At 45.1% G+C, this 5,849-nt stretch overlaps 1 long non-coding RNA gene across 1 annotated transcript in view; it reads left to right on the forward strand.

Moving 5' to 3' along the window:
• Window positions 1-563: 563 nt before the first annotated feature.
• Window positions 564-5,849, forward strand: part of LOC125482027 — a 6,874-nt gene continuing 1,588 nt past the window's right edge. The window contains exon 1 of the long non-coding RNA XR_007261525.1: window positions 564-969. This is a non-coding gene — a long non-coding RNA (uncharacterized LOC125482027). The remainder of the gene's footprint in view (window positions 970-5,849) is intronic.

The raw sequence follows: 5,849 nt of genomic DNA on the forward strand, positions 1-5,849 counted from the left end.
AGCTTCCCCCTGACCCTGTGCCAGAAGATTCAGAGCTGCAGACCGATCTGCAGAAGCTGGACCCTAATCTCCCCCTTTCGATTGTCTCCCTGGGGTGGGGAGTCGGTCCCTCAAGATCATGTATGCTTTGGAAAGACTGTGCAGAAGTAGGTCGTGTTTGTCCAGCTTATTGATGGGAGAGAAAGGGAAGGGACAACTGGAGGCAATTCATTCTCTTTGGTGAATCCATTGGCGAGATTGATCCTCGTGAGAAATCCTTGAATGGCCAAAACAGAAATGTGTTAAATGCTACGGACAGGATATTATTCAACTGGAAAGATTGACAAGGATGTTACTGGGACTGGAGGGTTTCAGTTGTAGGGAGGGGTTAATTAGGCTGGGACATTTTTTTCCAGGAGAGTGGAGGTTGAGGGGTGATCTTATAGAGGTCAATAAAATCATGAGGGGCACAGATAAGGTGAATAGCCGAGGTCTTTCCCCCAGGTGGGGAAGTCCAAAACTAAAGGGCATAGGTTTAAGGTGAGAGGGTAGAGATCTAAAAGGGACCTGATGGGCAGCTTTTTGATACAGAGGGTGGTGCATGTATGGGATGAGTTGGGAGAGGAAGTTGTAGATGTGGGTACAATCACACATTTAATAGGCATTTAAACAGGTACATGGAAAGGAATGGTTTAGATGGACGTGGGTCAAATGCAAGCAAATGGGACTAGGACAGTTTGGAAAACCTGGCTGGCATGGACAGGTTGGGCCGAAGGGTCTGTTTCTGCTGTATAACTCTGTTTGATGTGTTCTTTTTACTTGCTGCAGTTAAAGGGAGAAAATTGTGGAAAAGGGGGAGGTGGGGAGAAATCAGTTTATAACGCTCTCAGGGAGATGGATCATCACAGATCACAAATTACACCACTGGTAGATGGACCGAGTGGCGTCATTCTCTGCTCCTATTTATTTCCTTTTTCAGGAATGTCAGAGGTGAAATTATTTGAATTCCCAAAGTATTTACCCTCCCAGACAGAAAGAGGTTGACTTTACATTTGGACTCGTGCGATGCATGTGAAGGCGTTTTAGATGTTTATTTTCTGTCAGTGGTTGTTACATATTTATATATAAATGAAATATTGTGTGCATTTATCTCCTGGATTAATCACATACAATAAGATGCCAGAGCCGTGCTGTTAGGAGGAGCTAAAATAATTGCAACTGATTCGCGTGTTCGAGCCTGCAATTAAAATTTCTGGAAGCGAGGGTCGGGTGAGGGAGAGAAAGAGAGATGAGAGCAGGATGAAGGGAGAGAAAAGGATGATGACAGGATTGAGAGAGAGAGAGAGACAGAGAGCACGTGCGGGATGGTGACAGGACTGAGAGATGGAGTCACATTCAATGTTTTGGCCCCAGTCGCTTTCTGTGGCAGAGAATCCCACATGCTCTCCACTTTCTGGGTGAAGACATTTTTCCTCATCTCAGTCCTACCCTGTCCCCTTTAGACTGTCACCCCCTGTTTCTGGACTGCCCCGTCATGACTGGGAACATCCTTTATTGTTGGTGGGTATAGTCTGGATGGATCGAAAAGACTATCCAGTACTGTGAGACTCGGTCGTATTAAAGTGTACATTCCTGATCACGTGCCACCATCCAGATTTCATTTTTGCGTTCATCAGTCAGATGATTGATAATAGGATTTGGGACGTCATGTTGCCATTGTACAGGACATTGGTGTGGCCACTTTTAGATTACTGTGTATAATTCTGGTAGCATAGCGAAAGGGAGGATAGTATTAAATTGGAGAGGGTGCAAAAAGGATTTGCAAAGCCAAGTGCAGGCCAATGAGACTAGTTTATTATGGGAAGCCTAGTTGGCATGGACAAGTTATGCCAAAGGACCTGTTTCTGTACTGTATGAATCTATGACTTTATTGCGAGATGCCCCCAGCTATCGAAATGAGCAGATTGAACAGGCATCTCCATTCAATGAAGCTTCATCCCCAGGACCCTTCCTTACCACCGCTCGGTTTCATTCTCCCACTTTCTCTTCTATTCTCTGTCGCAAAGTATTACCCAGCTCCATCCTGACATTCTGGGCTCAGATTTCCAGTTGGACGTTAGTCCCTGGCGCCCCTCTCCGGCTACGGTACTTCTAAAGCAAACGTACGAACTTGGAGCAAAAAGAATGATGTACCTCTTTGACAAACAAAAATCCTGCCCCAAAACCTGTGGCTACAGGAGTTCAAACAGTAGATTTCTCTCCATAAGCCAATAACACATGATCAGGTGGGCGTGTGCGTTTTCCACAGAGTTTATAATCGAAAATGAGAACATTCACAGATGTAAGGAAAATTCTCTTTTTTTTTTAAACAGTAAGAACTGCTTCATATTTGGATGGCCACGGTACGTTGCAAAAGTTAGGTTGAAAATGTTCCATTAAATGATTACACACAAAGGGTTATCGAGGTTTAAATCTCTTTTCCACAAACACAGCAGTGGCTGGATCAGTTGTTAGTTTCCAATCTGACAGATTTTTGTTTGGCTGAGATAATAAGGGGATAGGGGCCAAAGGCAAGTTAATGGTGTGAAGCCACAGATCAGCCATTGAATGGTGGAACAGGCTCAACGGGTGGCACAGTGGCTCAGTGGTTAGCACTGCTGCTGCTCAGTGCTAAGGACCCAGGTTCGATTTCAGCCTCAGGTAACTGTCCGTGTGAAGTTTGCACATTCTCTCTGTGATAGTGTGGGTTTCCTAAAGGTGCTCCCGTTTCCTGGCACGGTCCAATGGTGTTCAGGTTAGACAGGCCCCTTCTCCCCAACCTTTGAGAGAAGCCATTCCTCCTCATCTCCATTATCAATCTGCCCCACCCCCTTATCTTGACATGATGACTTCTCATTCTAGATTTTCCCACATGAGGAAACATCCTCTCTCCATCTCCTTTGTCAATCCCCCACTTTAGCATCTTGTATCCCTCAGTGAGATCTCCTCTGATTCTTCTAAAGTCCGGAGAATATCGGCCAAAACTGCTCAGTCTGTCTTCCTAAGATAAATCTTTGGAATTATTCAGTCTGTTATGGACCAGACTAGACCAGACCACACCCCCTCCAAATATTTTCAGAAAGTAGCCTCTACCCTAACTTTATTTTTAAAAGCAAACATGAAGTGCTGCTTTCAGATGCAATGCGATTGGTCAAACAACTCAATGTTAAGCAAAACAATTTATTTGAACACTAGTTAAAATGCAATAAAAGAAAGAGGAATTAAGAATAACTTAACTCTATAGGAAATGTAACAGAATAGTAGATACAGTAACTATTGCTAATTAACTGTTTCAAAATAGTAACATCCCAGAAACACACTCCTTGACAAAAATGTAAAATTGAGACACAGATTCTCACGGGCAGTGCTCCAATCCAGGAGGATAAAACATCAACAGAAAATACAGAGACAGCAGGAGCCAGGAGACATCCACTGATGCTTCACAGGCTTTTGAGACCCCAATAGCTTCAGATGCACGTGAAATAAAACAAAACCCAGAAATCCTGATCTGTGAAAGCTGGCCACACCCATTCAGGCTGTGAAAAATAAAACTCAAGCTGTTTAGTTAAGTGGTCTTAACTAGCGAGCTCGATGCCTCTCATTCAATCTCCCTCTCAAAAGAAACCAGGACAAAATAATCTCTTAAAGCTACAGCATCATCACAAATCTCTTTGTCTCCAATGATGTTAGGGTGGGTAGGGAGGGGCAAGGCTATTTGTTTTGTAATTACACCCCCTGTCCATATCAGCGACTATTCCTGCCTCAGAAGGGGAGGTGGGGGGCTGCCTCGATGGCTGGTTTGTAATGCATTAGAATGGCAACAGCATGGGCTCAAATCCTACACCAGATGGGGTTACCGTGAAGGACTCTCCTTCTCAACCTCTCCCTGGCCAGAGGCGTGGTGACCCTCAGGTTACATCACCATTCAGTCCCCTCTCTCTTATGGGAGAGCAGCTCAATGATCTGTTAAGACTGTGGTGAATTGATCATGATCTGTAATTGATGCACCATTTTCTTTTTAAACATTCAAAATCGACAGAAAGCTATACTTTGTACAAACCGTTATAGCAAACATATATCTCTCTGAAGTTGACACCACCCCCACCGCCAACCACCGCCCCCCCCACGCCGGTAGAATAATTCATTAAGTAGATGCAGACTACTTCGGGAGGTTGGGAATCTTTGCCGATATTCACTTGGCAGGACTGCGCCTGGAAAATGAACAGATTCTGTTTGAAGTTTTTCGCCTCTCATCAATCAGGAGAGGACGGCAAGAATGGCAAATTTCAAAATCTTAGCCGGATTATGGAGAGAGAGAGAGAGAGAGAGAAAGAGGAACAGAGTTAACGTTACAGGTTATAAACACAGAAAGTTCTGGAGAAACTCAGCAGGTCTGGCAGCATCTGTGGAGAGAGAGAAACAAAGTTAATGTTTCGAGTCCAGTGACCTATTATCAGGGTTGACCCTTTAAAATGAATCAGCAAGCCATTCAATCGTATTCATTGCTACGAGTTCTCAACAATGAAATGAAATGATATGGATCACCCAGCATCGACCCAGGCACCAGAAAAGACAACAGACCTGAAACAACCCTGTCAGCTCTGAAAAGTCCTGCTTACAAACATCTGGGGGCTCGTGTCAAAATCAGGAGAGTCATCATCATACTCAGAATCATACCTTACAGACAATGTCCCAGACACCACCATCACCATCCCTCAATATGTCATGTCCCACCAGCAGGACAGACCCTGCAGAGGTGGTGGCACAGTGGTATACAGTCAGGATGGAGTTGCCGCAGGAGTCAACATTTATTTCGGACAACAGGAGGACACAGTACGCCCTAACACACTGGCCACATTGCCCTACATCAAGAACACATCAGAACAGACAACACGACTCCTAAGACCACGAGGAATCATGGGAGCGCACAAGCCCACAGCTACTTTATGATAAACACTCACAAGGATTAAAGACCGCATTCTCACAACATGCAGAACCAACGTGGTCGACAAAATACCATGCAACGACTGCCGCAGCCATTACATTGGACAGACAGGAAGGAAACTAACCATCGGAATACATGAACATCAGCTAGCAGCAAAACGGCACAATAAACTCTTCTTAATATTGGTACAGTGACAATGAAGACCATCAGTTTAACTGGGACAAGGTAACCATAGTAGCCCAAGCCAAGCATAGACACACACGGGAATTCCTAGAGGCGTGGTTCTCTGGTCTGATTCCTATCAGACAGATCACAGGAAACACCTTAGAAAGTAAGGGCAGGAGTCGGCCATTCAGCCCTTCCAGCCTGCTCTCCCCATTCAATATTCTGGCCCTGACGGCTTTCTGTGGCAGATAATCTCACAGGCTCCTCACTCTCTTGGTGAAGACATTTCTCCTCATTTCAGTCCTTACTCATCTCCTTTAGACTGTGACCCCCTGGTTCTGCACTCCCTCCCAGTCATTGGGAACATCCTTCCTGTGTTTACCCTGTTTAGTCCTGTTAGAATTTTACAGATTTCTATTAGATCTCCCCTTCTTCTCCTAAACTCCAGTGAATATAATCCTAGCCGATCCAATCTCTCTTCATGTGTCAATGCTGCCATCCCAGGAATCAGTCTGTGAAACCTTTGCTGCACTCCCTCCGTAGCCAGAACATCCTTTCTAAGGTAAGGAGAGCCCAAACTGCGCACACAATACTCCAGGGTTTGGTCTCACCCTGTACAATTGCAGCAAGATATCCCTGCTCCTGGATTCGAATCCTCTCACTTGAAGGCCGGGATCTCATTTGCCTCCTTCACCACCCGCTGCTCCTGCAATGCTCACTT

This window comes from Rhincodon typus, unplaced genomic scaffold, assembly GCF_021869965.1.
Source record: "Rhincodon typus isolate 14 unplaced genomic scaffold, sRhiTyp1.1 hic_rhity00005079, whole genome shotgun sequence".
In the NCBI taxonomy this organism is placed as follows: Eukaryota; Metazoa; Chordata; class Chondrichthyes; order Orectolobiformes; family Rhincodontidae; genus Rhincodon; species Rhincodon typus.